Raw genomic sequence first — 26,906 nt, 5'->3', positions numbered from 1 at the left:
CAAGACTTGGCTCCCTCCTGGGGCTTTAAATACATCCTCAACGTTGTGCAGAAACAGCGTTCTGGGTGGCAATGATGCAAGCCTTGGGAGCTAGTCTGGCAAGTCCTAACGGCAATGCCATGGTGAGCGGCATTTGCAAAGATAACGTCTCTTTGAACCTTTGTGCAAATATATTCTGGGGTTTGTTCAGGTTTTTTTTTAACCAATATTTAAAATATATGATACTACCTATATTTTTCCCAAGACTTGGTCTCTTAAAATGAAAAAAAAAAAAGCTTTAATTCCTCAGATCCTTCAGGTGCCCTGTCCTCCTCCACTGAGGGTGCAGCACTTTCAAGCTTCCTTGGGGCTGTTCATTTATTTGCAAAAAGATCAAAAGGTCAGGCAATTTCAGCTCAGTGAAGCTTCAAGTGAATTACATCATGCATAAAAATCTGCTATTTTCAAGCTAACAGACTTCTCCTGTGAGGATATTTTGCTCACTTGAGCAGAAAACAGGCTGTGTTAGCGGCTTTTCTGGGCAATGTTCTCTGATAGCAGATCGACGCGTGGTCCTCCATACATCCCCTGGACATAGCACCAGCTTCCCACTCTGAAGCTGCCCTGAGAGGCCATCCGCAGATCGGCTCCCCATTTATTCAGCAACTGCTTAGATCACCGATAGGGATATGAGCATGTATATGGTAGCTGAGAGATGTGCACGATAACTGCCTTTCTTTAAGACGTGTTGTGCACATAAACAAAATTTTGAGTATCTGCTTAAGCCCCTCAAACCTTCAAAAAAGGCAGGGCAGGCAGATTACCCGATGGCTTTGATGCCAGCACCAGGACACGTGGAGTCTGGCTCCCTCCTCTCCCCCTCCTGATGGCCTTGCCGGTAAAGGCTCTGCTGCTGAAACGCATGGGGCCCGAGCACAACACCTTTATGGGGACCTTCACGTGCAAAATGCATCCTGAGTATTCTTATTTGCTGCTGTACAGAGAAAGGCAATTCCCAAGGAAAAAAAAAAATCATTAAAAAAAGCTTTCTTGCCCATGAAGACTTTGAATATGTGAATATAAATTTTGGATTCTAAGCAGCTCAGCTAGTGAAAAATTAGTTGCACCCATAATAATCAATTGTGAGGAAGTTTATGACCTTCCTCAGGCAGGAGTTTAGTCTTACATCATTCGTTATCGAACAACGAATTGCTCTAGTTTTGGGCAGGCTTTGGTCCTCCGTGGCTGTGAGTCAGGGACTTTCGCTAGCCGAGCAGAGGGACAGCCCAGCGTGGCACGAGGCTCTGGCGGAGACTTCTTCAACAGCAGGTAAGATTCTGCCCTTAGCAAAGGGATATGACGATTTGAAAAAGCAATCCATTTGGTAGTGTGGGGATTAACTAATAGCTGAGAGTGCTGATTAATTATGAGCGTGGCCCCCACTGCTGAGCCCCCTTTCCGAGCGGAGCAGCACCCACCCATCCGCCTGTCGCAGCACGGCCCACTGGCAGTGGCTGGAAAAACAAGTGTATAGCAAAGTGTGAAGCTGTTTTTCCATGTGACCTCTGGATCTTTGCTCAAGGACTTAACACCATGATTTGTACACCACCAGGAAGCACCGTGACACCGCGGTGGCATAGGAGATAATAGGGGACATGGAAGAGAGAGGCACGATGAAGCGTAATTCAGCTATTAGAGTATACAAAGATTAATCACGACTAATACTTTGCAGCTCTTACGAGTGTGTTCTGAATGTTGAAACCAGAATCTCTCTGCAAGGGTGGATTCATGAAAACAAAGCTCTTGAAAAGCAGAAAACAAGGGAGTCTCCCGGCTGGGGTGGCTCCATGTCACTTGTCACCCCGTTCACGGGGAACGAGAGGGAAGGAAAACACAGCGCGAGTGTTAAACGTTGTGATGCATTTAAAAGAACAAGAAGTTACCAGCTGAATAAAGCAGGACTTCGCAACGACGTTTTCCAGTAAGTGGTCAGTTGTGCTTTGCACGGCTTAATTCTGATCAGACCTTTGGTGCCACGAGGGATGAAACCTGCAGCCTTTTTGCCGTTAGCTTTAGGGAATTTGCACCTTGGGCGTGTGTTGTGCACTGAGTGGCACGCCGGTGTCTGGCCGCAGAGCAGAGAGGTGCGTCTGGGTCCCTCCTGCCGCCCCTCTGGGGCTGGCCGGTGGGAGGGGTGGCACAGGCCGGTGTCCTGCTCCTGCTGTGCCGATCGGTGGTTTGTCGCTGGCTCTGTTCTAAGGGGATTATAGCTGCTTGAACTGCAGGTTTTTCCTCTGCTACGGTGGAGTGAGACCAGCTCTGGTTTGGTCCGCGGGGACTGGGGGAGGAGGGATGTTCCAACAGCCTGAGACTTTCCAATAGCAGTTCTGCAATGGAGGCAAATCAATAGGTGGGAGCACCTGAAACACAACCAGAACCAGAGGGGCTGTGGGATATACCACGGTTAGTGGCTGACTGAACCGCGGTGCGGATGGAAGGGGCAGTGGTACCCCTGCGCTGCCTTCACGGGGACCCAGGGGAGGGGGCAGAGACACGGCGGTGATGGTGCAATGCATTTTTTATTTTTATGAATAAAAGATGACTAACACTAGACGAATCTCAGAAGATTTGGAGCTCCAGCTAACCGCCACAGAGCGGGGATGCTTATTCATACCTGCCTGACTCGCCCTGCCCAGCACAGCAATAGGACTTCAGAGAGTTGACAGTGCTCCTCCGCTTCCCGAGAGCAGCGTGCAGGAGAGGAGAAGCACAGAGGTCCACAGCAGACCTGCAGCCCCATCGGTACGTCGGACCATTCATCCTGCAATCGTGTTACCTGCAGCAGCTTTCAGCTCCCGGGCTGCGAGGCAGTGGGCAAACACTGACGCAGTGTCTGCATGGCACGGGCCACCTCAGCAGCCTGAAAATGCAACTGAGCATTGAGAAGGCAGCAACGAGAAGAGGGGGAAGGGAACCCGGCCAAGAGAATGTGGGGTGCCTTCTGGGTCTCTAACAAAAAGGCACCCATTTTATCTTCTGATGTGCAAGTTCAGCTCTATTAAGTTTTCTCCATTTCTTTAACGCTGTTGTTTAAGTATGGCATTGCAACAAAACTACACGCTACAGTAAGATAACACACACAATTTTCTTAGTGAATAGCAGTATTATCTCATTTGATTAAACCCAAATAGATAGCACAATCTACGTATGTATGTGTTTAGGCAAGGCCTATGAATTTTAAGTCCTATCACTTCCAGAATCACATATCCAATTATTGCAAAACTCCAAATCCTTAGGAACTGGCATCTAGCCAACACTAATGAAAAATATGGGTAGACAATATTGTAAAAATGGAAGTAGCATCACTCCTAATACTGGAAGAGCTACATACATCTTCTCTCTCAGGTATGCCTTTTGTACTTTGCCTTAATTAAATGGCACCTAAGTGTTATTGCTCTGTACAATTAACTGAAAGGGGGTTGTGGTGAGGTGGGTGTTGGTCTCTTCTCCCATGTAACTAGCAATAGAACGAGAGGAAATGGCCTCAAGTTGCGCCAGGGGAGGTTTAGACTGGATATTAGGAAAAACGTCTTTCCTGAGAGAGTGGTGAAGCAGTGGAAGAGGCTGCCGAGGGAGGTGGTGGAGTCACCATCCCTGGAGGTGTTCAAGGAACGTGTGGACGTGGCACTGCGGGACATGGTTTAGTGGGCATGGTGGGGTTGGGTTGATGGTTGGACTTGATGATCTTACAAGTCCTTCCCAACCTTAATAATTCTGTGATCTGCAGGACTTTTCTCTATTGAACACTCGCTCTGTAACCCTTATTCCAGAGACAGCGGTTCTTTAAACGCCTGTTCATTCTGCCTGTGGCGAGGTGGAAGGCTCTCCTCTATTGCTAATTAAAGGAATTTTTTTAAGATGACCATTACATGCATGGAAGCAAAATAAGGTAGTGCCATAAACTATGTTGAAAGTTGCAATAAATTACCCAGGGATGCCCAGAGTAGAACTGAGCTGTGCAGAACGTCGTTGGGACATTTCCCCAGGAGTGCCGTGCTGTAGGGTTCATCTTGGCTGGGGAAGGCTTGGCAGCTCAGGCAGCGAGCAGAGAGACGGGGACCAGCACAGCATGCCGGGGGTCATCCAGCCTCCAGGAGAGGAGGAGCGAGAAGATACCCACACCTTGGAAAGGGCCCTACATTAGGAGTAACACAGTTCGGAGTGAGAGCTGCACTGTGTGTCATTAATGGGTGAATGCCCCTGGAGAGAAAACCACACTTGACAGCAGCTGGGAAGGAGTAATATCCCCAAGCCCTGGAGAGCTGCCATCAGGGACACACGCCACTGGCTGAGGGAAACCGTCAAAACTCTCTCCACCATCTCTTCATTAAGGGCTGAAGAAGTTTAGCGATTAAAGAGTCTAAATGAAAAGACCTGCACATACCTCATGAGGAGGATGGCCTCAGCGAAGCCGAGAGCGAGCTGAAACCCTCCCGCAGCAGCAGTGCTGCATCCTGACAGCCCCAAGAAGTCAGGGCCGGCGTCTGCTCGCGGAGGGGATGCTGCTGTGGGACGGCTGAGCGCTCGCCCACGGGAGGAGCTGTCGGCTGCGCTGTGGAGCCCTTTGCTGCCTTGCTTGGCTCCTGCCGTAAGTTTTGCTAGGCAATAACCCACCTCCTGAGGCATCCCCTGTAAATTATCAAATAACCTAAAAATAAAAAGGTGCCAGCTCAGAGGTCCACAGAGCTTTGTAGAAGCGATGTCAATGGATGTGTGCATTGAAAGGCTGCTGTGAAAAGCTGGTGTAATGGTTGGAGAGCATTGGCAGCTCCCTTTAGGCGCTGTGCGATTCTTGTGGACTGTAACATGGTGCCAGCCCGGATGGCAAGATCTGTAAGATTCAGTTGCCTTGAAGCGGGAGGTGCCGTCCGCTGTGGAGGGAGCGATGCGTGCAGGCTCGGTGTCACAGCGTGGAGAAGCCCTGCAGGGATGCTGTGCACAGGGACCTACGTGAAGACGGAGTGGCTGGCAGCGGGCACGGCCCGTCTCGCTGCCCGGGGCATGGCCAGGGCTCCCAGCACTGCAGATAAAGCCTTCACAGGATCTGCCCATGGGATCTGCAGCCGAGGGGCTGTTGCTGCTGGAGGCAGTCACTCCCAGAGGGCTGGTTATGCCTTTCACAGCAGCACAGAGAGTGGGACACAGCAGAGCTGAGTCTGTTGATGTTTTCCATGTGACGCTGGGAAGTGATGCAGGCAATGACTTTGTTCTGGAACAATCTGTCTTGGCTCCCAAAAGTTGTTCTGGACAAAGTGATCTGTGCACCAACTGCTGCTTATAAGGCAATGAAAAGTTTAAAATACCCACCAATTTCTAGCAAAACCCTCTTCCCATTTCTTCTTCTTCCATTTGCCTTCTCTGAACTACAACTGGACACCAAGAAAAGCCCATGCTGCAATGGTAAGGCAATGAGAAATCTTGCAGTGCTTTGCATAAGCAGTGGAGCTGCGGCTAGCAGGGCAGTGGCGTGAGGTCCGGGCTGGGGGGAATGCCACCCTTGCTGCAGAAGGAATAATCTTCTTCGCAGCACCTTGCCTCCGCCCTGAGCCAGAGGGAAGAGGGCTGGGAATGTGTGCACGGATGCAGTTGCTCCCCAGGACCTGCCAATGCAGAGCGGGGCTTGATGCTGGCTGCTGGCACACACAGAGCAGGGAGGAGGAGGGATGCTTCCTCTCACCGCTCTCTCCAGCATCATTTTTCACAAATGTCTGTTGGTCTCTTGCTGCCCGCACCTTTCTTGCCACATTTAATTTTCCTGCTGGCTTTAGGCAGTACTTGCTGGGATTTTGCAGTTTGGCCATTTCCTAAAGTTCTAACAAAAACTGAAGTTACTTGTCAAGAGGGTTGGGTTTTTTTCCCGAGTCCCCTCAGATCTAATTCCTGATCAAGTCACACAAATAGCAACAAATGTAAAATTATCTTTAAACAAAAAGATTTTTTGTATTTTCTGTCATAGCACCTCTAAGGATGTGTTAGAAGTGAGAAACATGTCCGAGGTGAGAAAAGCTTATTTTTTATTCAGTACCACTGAGCTGATGTGTCTCATGATGCGCTCAGGAAGGACTTTCTGCAAGAACATGATCCGAGTACCACCGTGCTGATAAGCTGTGACAGCTTAGATACAAAACGTACCCCTAACCCAGGGGTCCAGTATACATATCTCAATGTATGTGGGGCTGTCTTCACACTAAGCTGAAATTGCACTGCTATGCTGTTTATATGCTGTAAGCGGTACTGCTATATACTGCTCTGTGCTGCTAAACAGCACTGTTTGTACAGGATCCCACAGTGCTAACGTGTATGTAGGATGGAAAGTTAATTGCATTTTACAGAGTATTCGCATTTGGCAAAAGGCGTTCTTGAATAATGATATTAGATAGAAACAGACCATTGCTAAGGAGAAAGCGTGGTGAAGTGCTCAGGCGTATCTTTGTTTTGAAAAATGCTGCAGAGCTGACAGCAAACGAGTAGCCCACAGTATGCAAACTCTGGCAAAGGGACTGACAATTTCTGCAGATCCCTTTGGCCACATAATAGATTAAAACAAAGGCTGTGATTTTGGTTTCACTGATTTTGCTGTTATTTATAGGTGAGAGCAGTACAAGTCGCTATACGTGACTATATTCCTTGTGCTGTGGGTAGGAACTCTGCGAGCGGCCACACGGTGCCCTCCATGCTGATGTGCTTCTGCGCAGCGGGGAGTTCAGTGCTGTGGTGGGCAGTTTTGTAAGGCCAAATCTACATGGAGAGATTTTTATGACCAGAAAACTTCAATTTCTAATTTTTAAGATTTTAAAATGCAGCATTTAATATTACAAAACCCCGCTGTTTTTGCAATTTTTGTCCTGAATTTGGAAATTAATTCCAAATGAGTTTATTAAAAAACAAATTGTGATCAATCTATTTTAATAGGAAAAATATGACAGGTTGTTTCATACAATAAAAACATTGTAAACTATATTAGCAGTATAAAAATGATTATTTGGGGGATCTTTTACAACTTAATTTCATCCCTATTTTCTATTTTTAACCGTTAATCAAAGTTTCTGGCTTGTTGGGAAATATAATAAATCTTTATATCCCCCAAGCTTTTAAATTATTCACCGTGCTTACTGGTCTCTTTCTGACAGGAGATTATCCTTTTTAATTGGAAATTTTCTATTATTTGTGTCTGAAATGTTTGACAGTCAGAGTGTAGCCTCAGATACTATTAATAGCAAATACATTGAAGGTGGGGGATGTATGGAGGCTTTTCATTGCATGGACGTTAACCGAGTCAGCTGCATGAACCACGCTCAGAACACAGCACCGTACGGCAGAAGTCCTGCTTCTAATCTAGTTTTTCTTTTTCAAGCCCACCCCTCCCGTGCTTATGCAGCCCAGTAACAGGAACATGTCCCAACTTTGGACTTGTTTTCTCCATTAGAGACTTTCCCTCCTGTCAGTGCCGCCGGTAATCGCCTGTAATTAAAACACGTGCCGTAGGGAGCCGGGCGCAGCGAAACGCACTGTGCCTGGTTTGCGCTCAGCCCAGGAGAAGAGCTGGGCTGGTCTGCAGCAAGGTCCTGTCCTCAGCTGGGCTGGCCTTCGCTTCCAACAGTGGTAATTTGCTAACTCCTCCCTAGGTTATTATTGATAAAAATGTTTAAAAACATTCTGAGAAGTCATTGATTTTAAGTCATTGGATCCCAGGCTTTCATGTCTGGCTTTTTCTGGACATTATGTCTTACCTGCAGAGACTTGCTCAAAAAACTGCTCAAAGATTAGGGTTTTGTCTCTTTTTTTCCTTCCCACTTCGAAGTTAATCATTCATGTGTTTCAGTCTGTTGAATGCTCAAAGAAGCACAAGAAAGAAGAAAAAAAAGAAAAATCCTTCAGCTGCAGAATGCCTCATCAAATACAATTTTCATTTGCCGAGCTGGAAATAGGCAGGTTGAGCTGCCTGGTGCCCCGCAGCTCCCCGGGGCGCCGATGCCAGGCTGGAGCTCCTGCGCCCGCGCCAGGCTGGGCTGCTGGCCCTGTCCGCCTCCTCTTTGGCTGCCGGGTTTCTTGCTGGGAAACGAAACGCTCAGGTCTGTGTCCCAAGCTGCTTGCTGGGGATCTGAGTGATGTGGTGTTCAACACCAAGCGCACCGGCAAGGTGTATTTGCTTTTGACGGGGAGCAGATGTGGCCATGTGTATAACTTCATCCAGGTAAGCCCTCCTGGTGCTAACTTATTTTGTGACAAACGTTGCTCTCTCCCAGGCCTAAGCACTTGCAACCAGCCTCTGCAGAGCTCTGGGGGTACGTTCTCCTGCTGCTGCGGGCTGCGACGCCTGCTAACACCGATGGGAACGTGCATGCACAGGGAGAGCAGACTGTTCCCCTGCACGCCTTCAATTAGCCGGCACAGATCCCGAGCCTAGCGCAGGTGCTAAACCAGCAAACAAACAATCAAAGCAAGGTCTGTTTAGTGGGGAGCACATCAAATGTTATTGCGCTCTGTACGCTTACACTTTTCTAATAATCACTTCTTGCTGGACAGCCTGGACTTGAGTAATTCATTTTTAGAGTATTTCAGAAGAACAATCAGTTTAGAGGATTATATGATGTCTCATCGCCAAAGAAGAAATAGCTACATCAATCAGAGATGTGAGACTACCACTTAGGCACTCCTCGCTTTCTCTAAATGACGTAAATTAGATACATCTAACACCATCTATTATGAAAGACTTACGGAAGATGCAGATGCTGCACCTAAGCACAACTACAACACGTGAGTGATCATAACCATCAGGGTGAGTGGGAAGACAGGAGGCCTTAAAACTGGTCCCTTGAGCCACATTTATTTAGATAATTTTTATAGCTTGGAAATTATGAAGGAAGCTATGCTTCATGTTAGCAGATTTAGCTAACGTTGCGTTGTAACTTTAGCTTTTAATTCTTCTAATCATCAATTTTTGCTTACAGTTTTTAAGTACTTGTGCATTAATTTCAGACTTGCTCCCTCAGTAAGTTTGCAGACAACACCAAGTTGGGCGGGAGTGTTGATCTGCTGGCGGGCAGGAGGGCTCTGCAGAGGGATCTGGACAGGCTGGATCCATGGGCCCAGGCCAATTGTGTGAGGTTCAACAAGGCCAAGTGCCGGGTCCTGCACTTGGGTCACAACAACCCCGTGCAACGCTCCAGGCGTGGGGACGAGTGGCTGGAAAGCTGCCCGGCGGAAAAGGACCTGGGGGTGTTGGTCGACAGCCGGCTGAATGTGAGCCGGCAGTGTGCCCAGGTGGCCAAGAAGGCCGACGGCATCCTGGCCTGTATCAGAAATGGTGTGGGCAGCGGGAGTAGGGAGGTGATCGTGCCCCTGTACTCGGCGCTGGTGAGGCCGCACCTCGAATGCTGTGTTCAGTTTTGGGCCCCTCACTCCAAGAAGGACATTGAGGTGCTGGAGCGTGCCCAGAGAAGGGCGACGGAGCTGGTGAGGGGTCTGGAGCACAAGTCTGATGAGGAGCGGCTGAGGGAGCTGGGGTTGTTCAGTCTGGAGAAGAGGAGGCTGAGGGGAGACCTCATCGCTCTCTACAACTGCCTGAAAGGGGGTGGTGGGGAGGTGGGTGTTGGTCTCTTCTCCCATGTAACTAGCCATAGAATGAGAGGAAATGGCCTCAAGTTGCACCAGGAGAGGTTCAGGCTGGGTATTAGGAAAAATGTCTTTCTTGAGAGAGTGGTGAAGCAGTGGAAGAGGCTGCCCAGGGAGGTGGTGGAGTCGCCATCACTGGGGGTGTTCAAGGAACGTGTGGATGTGGCACTGCGGGACATGGTTTAGTGGGCATGGTGGGGTTGGGCTGATGGTTGGACTTGATGATCTTACAGGTCTTTTCCAACCTTAATGATTCTGTGGTTCTGTGATTATCTTAAAAGTAGTAAAATACAATATTTGTGGCAAGGATTCTAAAATACTTTGTTCTGAACTTGAAAGATGTATCAGTTTCATACATACCACCAACATTTCCACTGAGTAATTCTAAAAATAAGTTATGCCTGAAAGGAGAATGAACTTTTTAGGTGAGTCAATCTATGTACTTCAGAAACACCAGGATTTCTTTCTAGCAGACATAGGACTGTGTCACATTCCCAGTGAGATAAGGAAGATATATTCTTGACCTTTTTGGCTCTGCTGTTTGTTTGTACACGGGGTGGGGCGGGGGGGGAGGAGGGCTCAGTTGCACACGTAACCCTGTGGTTCACTGCAGATTACATCAAATGAAAGGGATATCTTCTACTTATGAACATGCAGGGGTTTCCTCTGACTGATTCTTTGATTAAAGAATTTGTTGAATTATTTTGTGGACTGGGATGGGTTTTTCCAGGCTTCCAATTAATAGTTGCATTATTGGTCTTACAATGAAATTTTGTGGCAAAGACTCTTGTGTTTTAGTATGTGCTCTGAAACATAATCCTAAGAATACGTGACGGTGATTTGCTTCTTCAAATATCCGGAAGTAAACTCACTGACTAAAGCATCCACAGAAAGTAGATAAACAAAGCACAGAACTTCGTTAAAGTTAGAGCAGGTTTTTATGCAAAAAAATACTTCTGGTTAAATTTTCATATTTACCTTTTCAAATTACCATTCTGGTAAGGGCAATAACTTATATTTAGAAGCTTACCTAAATATAACACATATCTCAAATCTCTGTACGCAGAGTGCTGGAGCCACACGTAGGAGAAGGCACAAGAATAACAGGATTTTTTTTCTTTGCTAATAAACAAGTCACTTAACACAACTGTGAAGTTAGACCTTAAATCCAGTTAATTAATGAAGTGTTAGGTGCATAAATACCTCGGCAGATCTTGACTATATTCCTACTAAATTAAATTTTCAGCAATCCCATAGAAAGACTGTAAGAACATGTGGCAGAAAATGTTGTTTTTACCCTGGAAAATAGGAGGAATTAAAAAAAATTCCGTTACTGATTCAGTCCATATGGGTTTTCATCCTGGGAGAGAAAAATAGTCTGCTTTGGAGAATTAATCTCTAGGACTTGAGGATTTAATCCCATTAAAGGTATGATCAATCAAAACCTTACCAGAGTGTATGAAATCTGATTTTTTAAAATTTTTTTTTAACTCTATCCACTTTTGTGTTTATTTCTCTCTTGCCTTTAAAAATTTGGGATTTTTCAGAGGAGGTTTTGCAGCAGCGCCTTGCTAGCAGAGTTCCCCCACCCCAGCAGAGTATCCTACGAGAGGCGATGGTTTTTTGCTGGGAAACACGCTAACGGGGAGCTGGATTAGCCCTGGCCGCTGCCATCGCCGATCCCACGCCCAGTGTTAGTGGCTGCAGATACAGCCAACGCTGATGGGAGAAGGCACCAGGCTGCTCCTCGTGCCATCGGTGACTGCAAGGGCGATCGGTCTTTAGAGGTAATGAGATTTATAAGATTTCTGCTATCAATATGCAAAAGGAAGAACCCACAGCTTCAGTTGGAAAGCTCTGACACACCTTCTCCTTCCCTGCTGCTCCCAGCCTTGCCTCTCTAGCCTGGGAAGAGCCATTGCCAGCTTTCAGCTGCAATATTTATTACATGTCACATTCCTTCCCTCTTCTTTTTAATCAGTGAAAGTTCCTCGTTAATTCTCTGAAATTAAGCTCCTGTTTCAAATGAAGAATTCCTCCTCAAAGTCTCTCAAAATGCTAACATCTTCAAGGCTGATCCCCACGTAGGATAAACCGCACATTGGCAGAGCTGCTTGTAGGCGTTGAGGCAACTGGTAGGAGCTCTGCAGCCTCTGATCGGGGCTCAGTGCAGCCCCATCCCTGCCGATTTTGAGTAAAAGTCAGGAGCTTGAAAACAAACACGTTTCAATAAGGAATGACTTTGCAATAATACTTCAACCTGCTTCTTCTCAAAGCTTTGATTTGTTTTTCATGAAGGACCCAAAAACTCACGTAGTTATCCGCATGCTCTGAACTTCTTAGGCTGAAAATTTCATGAGAACAGTCTGCCTCATGATTTTCTGCTATTTCATGCTTTCTCTCTTGATGGCAAATTGCTATGAGAACAGCCTCTTTTGTTGATTTCAGGAACTTGCCTTATTTTGGTTGCTGCTCTATGTTGTGTTTGACAGTGTCTCTATGTACAGGGCCAAGTAATGGGCACTGTGGAGAAAAAAGACCTAAAATGTTTTTGAATCCTAAACGATTTGTCTCAAGCTGATGATGCCAGGCTGTGCAATCGCTCTGTTCTCCCACGTGCACTGCCTTTCAGACTGCCTGCCTGTCCATGCACTCACGGCAGGACCCCGGGGGCCACCCAGTCACGGCGTAGGTCCAGCTCTGCCCTCCTCCTCCTCTCCCTCCGGGGCTCACGTGTTTTGAGTCATTACTGTATACATTTTCCAGTTCTGACAAAAGACAAACAATGCCCAGCTTGTGTTAGCAAAGGCACACTTCACTGCGGTTCTGGCTATGATTGCTGAAAAAAGATACTCAAAAGTGTAACCCCCAAGTGCACTCAGCCACTCGGCCATGCCCAAGACGAGCTCTGGTGAAAGAGAGCACAGCTATTATATTTATTACCAAACCACCGAACACACCGTGGACTGCCTGTCTCCTAATAAGTGGACAACATTTATTGAAAAGCATTAGGTTTTCATCTCTGGGCCAAATAACCCCAGATTTTGCCAACTGTCTGGTGACGGTGTGAACTACGCCGGTCTGAGTGACGTTGGTGCACTGGTTGCTCGAGGATGTTTCTTGTTTAACGATGTACAGATAGATTTAATTACACCTGAAAGACTGCTCCTGGCTGGCTGAGCGCTCAAACCCTATAGAGTATCAGACAAGTTTGATATGTGACAAGTAGTATTTAAATGAAGTATGATCTTATGATTTATTCAGGTCACGGTGCACTTTAATTATTAATGGAGTTATGCCGATTTCAAGACGAGCTCTGAAGGACTCATTCACTTTGTTTTAGAGGTTTGAAATTCATAACAGTCCCTAAGGCCCTGCATTTATAACGAGTTATTCCTGCTAGTGGGCTAATAACAACATCAAATGGTAAAGGGGAGGGTGGGGAAATAAAGCAAACCAGAAAAGATGATATTCTAATTCTTATTGCAGACGTGAACCTCTGATGTTACACTACTTTAGCAGGTATCGTTGTGAGCCGTTCCTCTGGGTGCTGAGCAGGTGCTGGAGACATTACCGGAGAGATGCGCTGTAACACTGGGTCGCATCATGGGCGATGAAAGAGCATTACTGTGGCTGGTGACAACGCTGAGCTTCAACATCAGCGAAGACAAGTGGCTGCATGTGCTGGACGGCGTGGTGTTGGGCTGGCATGCCTGGGACCTCGGCTGCCCTTGCTAAACAGCGCGTTCCTCAAGAGAGTAAGGAGAGGAATGATCCAGTATGTTTGGCCAACAACTTCCATACAGCATGAAGCTAAAGTCCCTGGTCATTGTGGCTTTTTGGAAAAAAATTCAGCGAGCTCACCCTGAGAAGGCTTAAGACAGAGGTACCTAGAATTGACAGTGGGTTAATGAATGGGATGGAATGAGGTGGCACTCAATGGGCCATTAAGCACAACGCCTGCCAGCATCTTTAAACTCTCATGCCTTAAGTGACCATATCTAAACTTCTAGTTTTGAGTCTTGGAAACAACGTAATTCATGAAAGAACACACTGGAGGAGTTTCCCTGAACAGTAGCTTTTTTGAAGAACGGTTGCTCAGCACAGGCACAGTAACACTTTAAAAACCACAATATTTTGAACAGCCCCGAAAGTTCTATGTTTTGTACCTAGCCTGTTTCTGGCTGCCATTCTCACTGAGTGAGTCAAAGCCAAGTCTCACTTTCCCCTTCTCCTCATGCTGTGGAAATTGTCCCTTTGCCTGTTCTTCTTCAGCCCCGGCAAACTGCAGGACTGCAGTGACGCATTATTATCATTTTGCTGTAAATCGCCTCTGAGATCAGTGGAGTGGCTTGAACAGTCTTTGGTGCAACGCTGCTAAAGAGCTGCCTGTGGGAATTTGGAGCCAGGAAGGGTAATCTGCTCAGCCGCAGGAGTTACCAGAGCAGAGGAAGGCAACAGGGCATTAATCTGAAGGTACTTTTATTGCCATGTAACTCTTAACTTCTCTTCAGAGGCAACTGGGGAAAGGTAGAATCATGGAATCGTTTAGGTTGGAAAAGGCCTTTCAGATCAAGTCCAACTGTAAACCCAACCCTGCCAAGTCCACCCCTAAACCATGTCCCTGAGCGCCTTATCCACACATCTTCTAAATCCCTCCAGGGATGGGGACACCACCACTTCCCTGGGCAGCCTGTTCCAGTGTCTGACAACCCTTTCGGTGAAGAATTTTTTCCTAATCTCCAGTCTAAACCTCCCCTGGTGCAACTTGAGGCCATTTCCTCTTATCCTATCACTTGGGAGAAGAGACCAACACCCACCTCACCACAACCCCCTTTCAGGCAGTTGCAGAGAGCGATGAGGTCTCCCCTCAGCCTCCTCTTCTCCAGACTGAACAACCCCAGCTCCCTCAGCTGCTCCTCATCAGACTTGTGCTCCAGACCCCTCACCAGCTCCGTCGCCCTTCTCTGGACACACTCCAGCACCTCTATGTCCTTCTTGGAGTGAGGGGCCCAAAACTGAAGACAGCATTCGAGGTGCGGCCTCACCAGCGCCGAGTACAGGGGCACGATCCCCTCCCTACTCCCGCTGCCCACACCATTTCTGATACAAGCCAGGATGGCGTTGGCCTTCTTGGCCACCTGGGCACACTGCCGGCTCACATTCAGCCGGCTGTCGACCAACACCCCCAGGTCCTTTTCCGCCGGGCAGCTTTCCAGCCACTCGTCCCCAAGCCTGGAGCGTTGCACGGGGTTATTGTGACCCAAGTGCAGGACCCGGCACTTGGCCTTGTTGAACCTCATACAATTGGCCTGGGCCCATGGATCCAGCCTGTCCAGATCCCTCTGCAGAGCCCTCCTGCCCTCCAGCAGATCAACACTCCCGCCCAACTTGGTGTCATCTGCAAACATCTGAGGGAGCACTCAATCCCCTCGTCCAGATCATTGATAAAGGTATTGAACAGAACTGGCCCCAGTACTGAGCCCTGGTAGCTCACTGGATAACCGTAACTCTCCCCCAGGACCAAGTTCAGGGCTGGAACGCTGCAAGCCCGGGTGGGTGAGAGGCAGCTTTCCTTCCTTCTTCAGCTGTTGTCCACCTGCAACAGGAGACAGGGAGAGTCTGCTGGCTGTCAGACAAGGATTGCGATGCACTGAAACAGTGCTCAGTGCCACATGCCACCCGTGAGCCAGCAGAGAATGAAATCCTCGTGAGGATGAGAGGGCTGATAATGGAAATAGCAAGACTGGAGTGAAAAATTTCAGGTCTCAAATCCAATACGTGGGCAATGAAAGTTTGGAATATTGCTGGGAAATACAATGGTGCCAAACCCCTGTGTGTGTCCTGGGCTGTGCCTGTGGGGAAGGCACAGCCTCTGCGGGGCAAGGGTGAGGGTCTGGAGACCTTCGTGGTCACATTAGTATGGGACTTGGTATGTGCTGGGGCAGTATTTTTCTCCGTCAGCATCAGCTGGCACAGCTCCATGTCCTGCATGCAATGGGAGAAATCAAACCCTCAGGGAGTGCATATTTTGTAAAGAAACCACATACCTTAGTCGTGCTGCAATTCAGAAAATGAAGCTCTTATTCCAGCATCTCTAATTCAGTATTACAAAATAACATTAGAACAACACTTTTTTAAAAAAATAAAGCAATTTTTACAGTCTAAACTCTACAACGCATGCTAAGAACAGGCATATGGGTGATTCGGCTGGGGTTATAGTTTATTTTTGGTTTGTGTTGGTAGCAAAGATGTTGAAGTTTTCAATGTCATTTGGTATACTTTAAATATAATTAATCAATACCTTAATAACAAATGCACCGTGATGCACGCTGAGGTAATTATCTGTTTAAATTCTCCAGCTGTCTGGTGCAGATGTCGCTCGTGGGGTGTGGGTGAAAGGCAGCCGTTGGAGCCGGCCCGAGGTGGGACAGTCGCAAAGTGAATGAAAGATGCTCGGGCTGTGTTTTCCCACTGTGCCAGAAGCTGCGGCTGCGTGTGGTGAGCTTCACTGGGGACCGCACACGGACAGACTGGGTGCTCCGGGAAACACTGTCAGTCTGATGATGGAGTTTCGTAAAAACCTACACAACGGAGCAAGGGTCAAGGAAAGCCTTCTTCCTAAAACAAAACAACGTGAAATTAGTTCTTTAACAGATTAAGAAAGTGTCCAGTACTTGGTATTGGTGCGGAGAGGGGTGTACCAGGGGTTAAATATAATGCCTGGGCAGCCTGGGGCTCTGCGCTCTATTTATCTTACACTTATTCCTACTTACTGATGTAATGTATATTCGTATTTGCTTGTGTATTTTATTACCCCTTGGTAAATGGGAAAACCTTCTTTTGTATTTTGTTCCTATTATGTTTCTCATCTACCCCCTCGCTTTCCTCACCCTCCAATGTATTTTGGCTGGTTTGGTCTGTGCTGGTATACCTGGGAAAAACTGACTCCACGGATGAAGGCCCAAGGGGGGCAGGGGCATCCACGGTACCTCGGGGACCAGACTGACTCTCCGGAGGAAGCACCGTGCTGCCTTCCCTCTGAACGCCTGCCTTCTTCCCCGGGGCCTCATGCTCAGCACCCCAAGACTCACTTTTCAAAATCTGGAAAGTATATGGTTAATTGTACTGTCAAAATTATTTTTAAGGGTATTGTCTCAAGTGTATCTGCCTATTCACCGTACGTCTAACGCTTTAAAATATATCTGTGTGCAAGTTTAAGAAACGTTCATTCTGGAAATATACTCGATGATGTGAAAACTGCTCTCTGAAATGATGGCATGAGAAAGGTCTTCCCGGAGGACTCAGGTGACAGAGGACTCCTCTCTTCTCACTGTTTTCCTTTTAGCCGCAGCAGTGAGAAGCAGGGAGCGCGGGAAGCGATGACAGGCTGTAAAACGCTGATCCCTCCAGATGTGCCCGCTTGCTTCTCCTTCGGCACTCGCTCCAAATCCTCAGCAGAGGGACGATTGCTTTCATCCCTGCACCTGCCAGGTCTGGACAAATTCAGGTGCAACAGGTGTGTGGATACTTTTTTATAAAAAAATTAACTGTAAAAGTATATAATGTGGTTATGGTTGGAAACATCAAGTTTAACTGACTTCAGACCTGGGATCAAGCAAAGGAGTAGCAAATCTGTTCGTAATTGTGTAAATGCTCAGTTAAACCCCTGCACCCTGCCGCTGCTGCCTCTGCTGTCTCCCCTTGAAGCACTCCACGGAGAAGTGCAAGATCCGTGGTGTGAGTTGCGGGGCAGCCCCCGCGCAGGCGTCGCCGAGGTTTTCCCACGGGGCGGTTTCAGCGGCGGGCAGGGTGCTCGCCAGCCTCCGCTTCTCACTCCCGGCAGACTCGCGGGACCCGGCGCGTTAGCCAGGCGTCTGCCACCGCAGCAGAGGCAATGGCTGTGCACGCAGGTCAGCCCACCCAGCTGCTCGGCAGCGGGACATGATGGGCCGTGTCAGCCCTTCAGCCTAACCGGGGATTTTCATGGGGCTGTGCAGGGTCAGCAGGGCCAGGAGCTCCGGAGCCTCTTGCAACCACTGTGGGAAGAGTTATTTGATGGAGTGATAACCCTTCCTTGGCTTCTTTATGTGCCTCATAAAGACTGAGCTCAATAGTCGGTGTGGATTTAATTTTATATCCACCCACTTCTGGCCGCACTGATCGATATTGGTAATATCTGTATACAGAGAGATTTTAACATTTCCTTACAGAAACGTGAGGATGTGTTACACACTCAACTGCAAAGCAGCAGCATAATTTTGCACAGGGATTAGTTTTAGGGTCGAGCTACATAATACTTTCAGAAGCACAGCTCTCCAGAGCACTGCTTTTAGATTGATATTGATTATTGTTGTTATCTGCAGCCCTGGGTATTAATGTGTACTGGAAACCCCAGATCCTTGAGTCGAACTCCTTCGAGTTTCAAACCAAACCAGCTGTAATGCAACGCGATACAATGGGGTTGAGTGCCTTGGAGTGCTTCTCCAAGGAGAGATGGCTTTCTGCGCCAGCCTGGACGCACGTGGGAGTGTTAATGGGGCGGAGTTTCCCTGCGGGTAATGGCACGCAGCCTCACGTCTGCACACGTAGTGTGATGTGAGCAGGATGCGTGTGCTGTGCAATAATGCCGTAACCCTTCACCCCGCACCGCTCTCCGTCCAAACGACGCAGTTTCAGGTTGGGGAAACCCCGAGGACAACCTGGCCGCTTCAATGCATGGAGCAAACCGCGCCGGGGTGCGAGCCGGGGGATGCTTCAGAAACAACTCCAAAAACTAAATTCTCTGCCAAATAAATAATTGTGCTGAGATGAACGGTTAAATTTGAAAATGGGTTAGAAATATTTAAACAGAAAAGCATCCTCTGCTTTTGGTCAAAGTACGATTTTTTTTTTTCCTTGCTCTAAATTATATAAAGGAAATATTCAAATCTGCGCAGTGAGAAATTCTAGAAATGACACTTTGGAAGCCTTTAGGCCTGTAAAAGCCATTAAACTGAAGGGGGTCCTACTTTCTAGATGATTGCCAGCCCAGGTAATCTGACAGAAAGCTGCCATGACACGTATGCCTCTATGAGGTATCAAACATCTTTTCTAGGTGGTCTTACAGAATTTTTGTGCTTGTTTTAGGACTGACATTTAAAGTTGGTCTAATAGCAATATTTCTGGATTTCCACTATAATATTAAAACCTTGCTATAGCAATTCTGAAAATATTTTTCCATTATTTTATTGTGTGATATATGCGTGGAATAACTCAGGGTGTCTAGGAGATTTTTGGCACCAAATTTAGGTGAACACCATTTACTGCTATCGTAGCCAACTCACAATCATGGCAAAGAAAACTCATCACCATAGTGTCGCATACCCCTTAAAATACATGAAGTTTGTGCAAATAAAGATTATTTCCTATAGGAAGCCTATGTGTTACAATTTTAATAGTATATGTAAGTTGAATACTATTAGTAAAAGTTTGTTCAGGCATTGGTAAATCACAGAAGAGAAATGCTGTTATACAGAGTGGACTTGCAGCTCCTTATAAAAACTAAAAATATCTCAGGAAAACACATAACTCAGTTTTAGTAAAAGGAAAACACTATTAAATAATGCTTCTATGCTAATTGCACAATGGGAGTGAGGCTGGCTAACGTGGATCGTACAAAATGAATAAAGAAAGTGTGAGCACGGGCTGAGAGTGTGTTCCAGCCTCCTTATGTCAAAATCCTTGAAGTTCATCAACCTTTTCCTGAATACAAATGACAATGATTATAATATATATCCACAAAATGCATGTCATCTGTCTGCAGACCATCCAAGCCAATACCATTAAAATTCAAATGAATGTAAATTAAAATTGCCTTTATAATATGATGTAAATAAAACCAATGCTTGTGTTAAGTGACAGCCTCTACTTGTTGTTAATGGATTTTACAATTACTGAGATGGATTATTTTATAACAGAAGAGTTGGTCTAAAGGCCCATGAAGTAAACACGGCAGACAGATACTGAATGACTTAGCTTACTGTTTTCTTATTGCATCAGCCATCACACCCGTTCCCTGCAAAAACTCTTGGCTCTTCATTCCTACAGGTACCAGAATGACGGGGAGCCAGAGCTCCTTGCTGGGTTCGGCTCAGCTTCCCTGTGCTCAGCAAAGACGGTTTATACCTTGGTGGTCCATGCAGTTCAGAAGCAGAAGTTGTCATTGTCATGCAGCCTTGTTATACGTGAAATAAGGTATTTTAATTTGGAGCCCATTGTGAGTGTGTGTGACCATTTCATAGCAATCAGCCTATTTGTCCTCGGACTTTCTCAGGCAATACATTACAACTATATTTTTTAACCCATTGCTGATTTTTAGCAGAGCAAGGAATCAAAGCCAGGCTACTGCCCTTACCCAAAGGGACCCTGCTGCCTAACGACAGAACTAAGATCTCCACTGAGTGATTGATTTTCCTAAGATGCAAGCAACCCAAAAGGTATGTATGTAAATACAACCCCTCATTTCTCTGCTGTGATATTCCCCTTCATGCAGCTACGTCTCTTTTTTGGCTTGACCCAGCGCCCGTTGGGTCAGCAGATGTCTTGTGCCCATGAGCAGCCTCCGGCTCCCCATCCCACCGAGGTCGTGCTGGTTATACCCCTGCGTACCACTGAAAACTCACTTAGAGAGAGTAAAACTCTCAGTTAGAGAGAGCTTTGTAAAACTAAATACTGTAGAGTTTGAGGATCTTGCCCATATAATTTGTAAGGCTGGAGGATACATTTAAAAGATGAATTAGTTAATATTAACACACACACCCCCACCCCGTAAACAGGGAGAGTGGATAATGCATAGCACAAGCAGAAGACGCTGTCTTCACCTCCAGCCAGAATTGCCAGTATTTATTTATTGCCAATATTATCAGCAATGTCCTGAGACCGTGTGCGAAGCTGTTGCTTGCAAATCGCCCGAATGTTTTTAGATGAAATATAAGATGGATAAAAAGGATCTTTATTCTGTCAGTTTGATGAATAATTACAGTATGGTAGCTACTAAAAAGCTGTGCTTGTAACAGGTTTCATCATCAGAGTTATGGTTGAAAGAGAAATGGTTTATTTTTACTATATTAACAAAAGCTATATTTACAATCAGAAAATTGACTGGATAGCTCCAGTCCTTTATAGGTGGATTAATACATGTTTAATTCAAATATATGGCATTGATTTTGGTAGTGCTGAATATAATGGTGTTTCCAGCAAGATGGGCCTCTCTTAAATCCTCAGACTCCAAATATTTTCCTGTCTCTACGCCTTTTACAGTGAGTACGTTTTTTGCAATTAATGGAAATATATGAACTTTCTTCAGCGTGAGGTTTGCTAATTAGAAATCAGCGTCTGGGATGACACTGTTACACATCATGAAAGGTTCCCTTCGGGATTACATTTCCAGTCTTGTGCCTATGTTTTTATGTACCTAGAGTTTCTCTGTGTGATTGAACGCTGCCATAGTAATGATGTAGGAAAATGTGCAGACTCCTAATTTGCATGCCCAGAGATCATGGTTGCAAATGTAGTCTCCGAAATTAGAGCCTGCTTGCCCACAGTTCAGTTCTGTAAACAAGGGCTCTGCCTTGTTTACGCTTGGGGAATGAAAAAACCCCACTTTTATCCTGGCAATGTGAGTTATCCCTGCAGTGCAGGAGAGCTTACTGGCACACAGAGGATGAAAAAATCCGAATTGACTTTTGTTGTGATGTCAGGAATAAAGCAAACTGTGTATGATGGAAATTTAAATGAAAAACTCTCCCTAATGTATTCTTTCACTTATCGCACTGGTAATACATCAACGGTTCGGTAGCACATTAATCACTGTAATAATCTGGCAAATACCAAAAATAAGATTTCAAAATGACAGTGGTGGTATTTTGGATAGGAAGCAAGTTTGGTGTCTACCTGAGAACCTCACCGTGCTCCTCATGGCTGAGGAACCCACACATAACTGGACCTTCATGAACGTCCTGGAGGTAGTGAAGTTTGGGGCATGAAGGAACCTCAGAGTAAACCACCTCCGAAAGGTTTGTGGCAGAAGGCCCAGGGTTGGACCAGGCTCCCTCGGTTCGTTTTCCTGAACCACTAAACGCTTTGATGGAACAACATTCGTTCTTTGCTGAGCTCAGGTCTTTGCTCTCAGGGTACAAAATCTGCCATAATCAGACAAGAGAGAATATGGGTAAAGTAACATCGCCAAAGCCTTCAGAATGAGGTGAATTTAATGTGCCCAATGGCAGTGAAACACTAAAACACTATGCTAAGTGCCTCCTCACTTTTTGAAGAACATTTAGTTTGGAACTTAGCCCAGAAAACGCATCTGCCCCTGCAATTTACACCTCATTGGCCACGGCTAAAGGGGGAGGAGATGAAGATGATTAATTAAGGACAAGTAAATGAGTCTCACTTTGTATGTAGCAACTGTGGGTGATTTTCCTTATACAGAAAAGCTATTTGGGGGATGGCTTGTTCGGCCTTTGATTCTGAAATAACAATGTTTAAGTGTGTGTCTGTAATGAACTGCCAGGTACCAGCGCAGGTGAGTTGATCCAGATTTTGCTAAGGGAAGAAAATTTGCAATATATCTCAGAATGCTCTTTCCCCGTTGTTGCATTTCTCTCTTTCCATGAGGATTTGTTCTCACTTCTTTATATGCCAAGCATGATTCTAATATTGCTATTTCTGAGACATATGATAAAGGAAAGTTAGATCCTGAGAGCAGATAAAACTTTCCCAACAGTGTGCTCATTTGGGAAAAAATCTTCTAGTGATGTAAAGGCTCCAGGTGTGATTCTTTCTTGATGCTGGTATAATCAGGATCAAATCAAGGAAAGTCTGGCCCACTCTTGGGAGTTACTGAGGAAGATGTTCCTTGAGTGCTTTATAGGAAACCCATTGCTGCTAACCGCGAAGTGTACTGGTTTCACCAGAAAGATGAAATTAAGAACCTAAGACATCATCAGCCAGACAGGCTGGCTGCTCCACAAAAGGATGAGGAGGAGTTGCAAAACCATTTTCTTTCTGGCCCTCTGCAGATCTGAGTGCCCTTGAGGGTGCACCTTCCCCATAACCCCCAAAAAAGGGACCGAGGGGCTCAGTCGGGAGCAGGGGCTTTGCCCTGGCTGCACCCGCTGCCCTGGGAGGCGTGGGGCAAGGTGCACCCACAGCCTTGTCTAAGAACTAGCCAGGGAGCTGCGTAAAACCGAAAATACACACATTAGACTGCAAAAAAAGAAGCAGAATAATTGCAGATGCAGGAAAAGTTAGATTAGAGTAGGAAGAGTGCCGCTTTCTTTGTTATATGTAGCAGCTGCAGAATAACGCTCTCGTTGAGAGATTTGGTTGGTTTCTTAATGCCAGCATTTTACTGCTGTTTTCTAAAAGAAATGATTGAAAATGTCTTCTCTCCTGCCTGTGAAGCCTATTACCCTGAACGTAGCCTGTGGGCTCTGGGAAAAAAGCTGGTGTACCCCCATGCCTGGGTCACCGTGGGGCTCCCAAACCCCCTGGGGTGTCCATGGGGCACCCCCCTCCTCTCCCTGTCCTGCCACACTGTGCAACCAAGCACCTTGCCCTGGGCACCACGCAGGGTCCCTGCAGCAGGGACCTCATCCTGCGCAGCAGTGTTTTCTGGGTCCTAGAGAATATAGGGAATGCAGGGACCTGTGGGAAAAGACCTCCCATTGTCTGGCCAGAACAAGCTTTGATAGAAAAGATAGACACAAGTCACGAGGATGTGATATAAAATAAACACTGCACCAAGAAGACCTCCCAAGAGGTCTTGAGTGCTACCAAGGTCATAAAGACCTTGGCATACATTAACTTAAATACCAAGAGCTCTGAGGCGCATCTGAAGGGTTGTATGTAGTATCTAACGCGGTTTGCTTAACCGAGCAGATTCCTGTGTAACTTTTGATTTCCTTCAGCTGTTGGTGCCTGACTATCCTGATGCACCAGTCATGGTGCTTTATAGGTGAAAGATATATTATTCTTAAGAAAGGACTCACAGTCTTCATTTCTTCTTTTAGTTTTTAATGTGGTTTGATTCTGTTCATGGAAATGGTTGGTTATTCTCTGCTCCTCATTACAGAGAAAGAGCTTTTTTGAGAATGCATACCAGGCACTTCTTTGTGGAACAGCAAAGGTTTGGGTTCATTTTGATTCACCATAATTAGAAAAAAACAAAAGATGAAGATTAAAAGATGTGTGACTGTCCTCTTTGGACTTTGCTCTCTCTTCAGCAGCAGTAGCATCTCTACTTGGCTCCAGTGGTAGGAGAAAAAAATTCTCTGAGATAATGAGACTGGCGACTTATATCTAAATATTGTGACTTTTGTTTGAAGCAGAGCAGAAAGTACCTCATGCAAGTGCTGGCAGTTTTCATTGCCTGAAATTCAAACAGCTGAATATCACAGGAGGTGGCCTTCTGGGTGGCTTTCAAGGTCACACTTAGGTGAGAGAGGGAAGAACAGGCGATGTGGAATAGATGTCTTGAGATGAGGATGAGCAAACTTCAAGCTGATCAAGCTTTCTGAAATTAGTTTTGTTCTAGCTAGACTGAAACTTGTGAAAAAATCAGTCAATTAAGGTAATAGGCACCACATTCTTATTCTGGAAAAAGAGTACATAAATGAGCAGCCCAAAAAAGAGTAGTATTTTCTTCTGCAAAACCACAGGTACTTAGATTAAACGGATCAATAAGCCATCTGTATCACGGTAAGAACAGTCATAAATTACTCAAAAATTCCGGTTTTGAACAAGTCTTTGGGCATATGGGCAAAGACAGAGCTGCTAAGTGCTGCCGCTGGAAGCCATCCTTGCATATTGCAGATTTAATGATTCTATCTGCTGTCATTGGCAAATGAGGGATGGGATGAAAAAATGGGCCAACAGTGATAAAGCCTTAAGGTAACGCAGAATAAATGAAGTAACTACACTAAATTGTATGCCACACAACGTATTTAAAATCCAAGCACCGATTCTGAGTCTGAGTGCAAGCAAACCCCATCGCCCAAGACTTGTTAAACATCATAATGGGAGAAAAACATAAATTTTCCAATTTTCTAACCAACTGTTGCTTACACAGCCATTGGAAACGGAGGAATTCTAAGCGCTTTTTTCTTCTGCTTGCAAGTTTATTGCTATGACTCTTGGTGACAGAGCATTTCCAGCCTCCGGTGTGCTGCCTTCGCAGCGGCATGGGTCTGCGGGGACAGCGGGGCAGGCAGGGCAGCCGCCAGCAGCCCCCTGACCAGCAGTTGCACGCTTGCCCTCGGTAAGCCCATTGCCAAGGGAAAGTTGGCCGAGTGCCTGCCATTCTAGTCACGCTTTAAAAATGAGCTAATGACAATTTAAAGCATTAAACTTGGCCCTTTGTCCCATTGCCAATTTTGTGGTTTTACAAGCACATGCTGACAGTTAAAAGTGTTTTCCCCCTTTCGCTGTACGACCCGCACTGGGGAAATGAAGTGAACGAGTACCAAGAGGACACGTGACACTACACAAAATGATACGGAAAGCAGGCAGTGGAAACAGATTTCTTTTTCTCCTCTGCTCTCCAGTTCGTCTCGTCACAATAACGAGAGCTGGTGTTTGCCAGACAAACAGAAGACCTTGTTCAGGAGTGTGTCTTCAGCAGCAAACGGAGACAGACCACTTACTGAATTACCAGTCACGGAGGTCTATACAACAGTCTTGGCACCTTAGCTCCTCATTCGGGCTCTCTGTGGAGCTGATGGAGCAGCAGCTCTGCTAGGAGTGACACATCCCACCCCGAGACGGACGCTGGGAGGTCCCCTTGTGCTGCTCAGCGAGTGCAGGGGCAACGGCCGGCCGCCGCGGACACAAGCATCGGTGCTACAAGGTGAATCCCACTGCTGCAAATGGTTATGGTTCCTCCTGGCTGGAAGCTACTCGTTCTCCGTGATGTTGCCGAGCGGCAGCCTTCTGGTGGGTCTCTTTTGCTCCCTAAATACCAAGCGAGTGGCCTGACACGTCCCAGCCCTCAGTTCCTCAAGGTGACCATTCATTCTACTCTAAAGACCAGCGTGCTTGGAGAGAGACAGATTTTTTTTCGCTCTGACTTCTGCTAAATTAAATTTTATGGCAATACTGCATCAATAAGCTTGTAGGATTTCTACTCAAGATGCTTTGCAGTGCTGAATGATTCCTTTGGGAGATTGCTCTGCAGTTTGCAGCCTCCTCCATGAATCTCTCCTATGACTTTAAAGGGAGAAGCGGCAAAGGGGAGGGTGGGATTCCCCTATCAGCGACTTTATCTGTTACTTCCAAAGGTCACATCAAGAAAACATGTTATAGTCAGCTGTGTTATCTGCTACTCCATCTTCATATTACATAAAATTTCTTGTGAGAATATTTTAATACCACTTTTTCTTTGCTTACCAGAAACTCTCATATCGGGCAAATAAGACACGTGGGTCACAGCTGCATGCTAGAGTTTCTCTGTGGCTCAGAAATAAAGTATAATACCATATCTTTAACAGTGCAGGACAGGGCTGATCCTTCGGTGATTTATAAACTTCATAGATATAGCAAGTCACTGCTAAAGTGGATTTACTGCTCTCTCTACATGAACATCACAGGAGTAATAGGGCATCAGATGCAAAGTTAAAAGAGAGTCACCATTTGTTTCAGCGTGGCTTGGGGGTAAATCTGTCTTCCCATGTCATGGACCTGAGTTTTGCTTATGGGCCAAGCAGAACTTCTAGACAAAAAATAAAAACAAGTGCTGTGAGGAAGAAAACCAGATGGGGAGGGGGCAGGAATGTGTCTGCAAAGCAGGTCTGGATCTACGGTGTGTCTATTCTCTGTAAAGCTGCAGCACCAAGTAGCTTCTCTTGTCCGTTCTCCTAAACGTTGTCCATTTTACGTCTCAACACATGAGAACTTGGTGCAAACAGTTGGACATAAATGCCAGGACGCCTGGCTGAGACAGGAAAAGCCATTTGGGTCTTCTGCACCTTGTTGGTCAGTACCAAGACCACCCTTTGCAGTCCTTTCATTGTCTGACCCCACCCCAAAGTCCTGCCTGTGGCTTCCGCCCTGAAAAGTAATCCTCTCTCATCAAAGACTCTATAAGGGGCAGCTTTGAGAATGCAGAGATTTGCTTATGGGTCCTCCAAAGAACAACAGGAGGGGTTTTTGAGAGGGGAGGGAAGATGCTTCCGACTAGCTCTAGCCCGGCCCTGTGGCCCAAACCCTGT

This window comes from Gavia stellata, chromosome 9, assembly GCF_030936135.1.
Source record: "Gavia stellata isolate bGavSte3 chromosome 9, bGavSte3.hap2, whole genome shotgun sequence".
Classification (NCBI taxonomy): domain Eukaryota; kingdom Metazoa; phylum Chordata; class Aves; order Gaviiformes; family Gaviidae; genus Gavia; species Gavia stellata.
Note: the sequence above shows the minus strand (reverse complement) of the source record.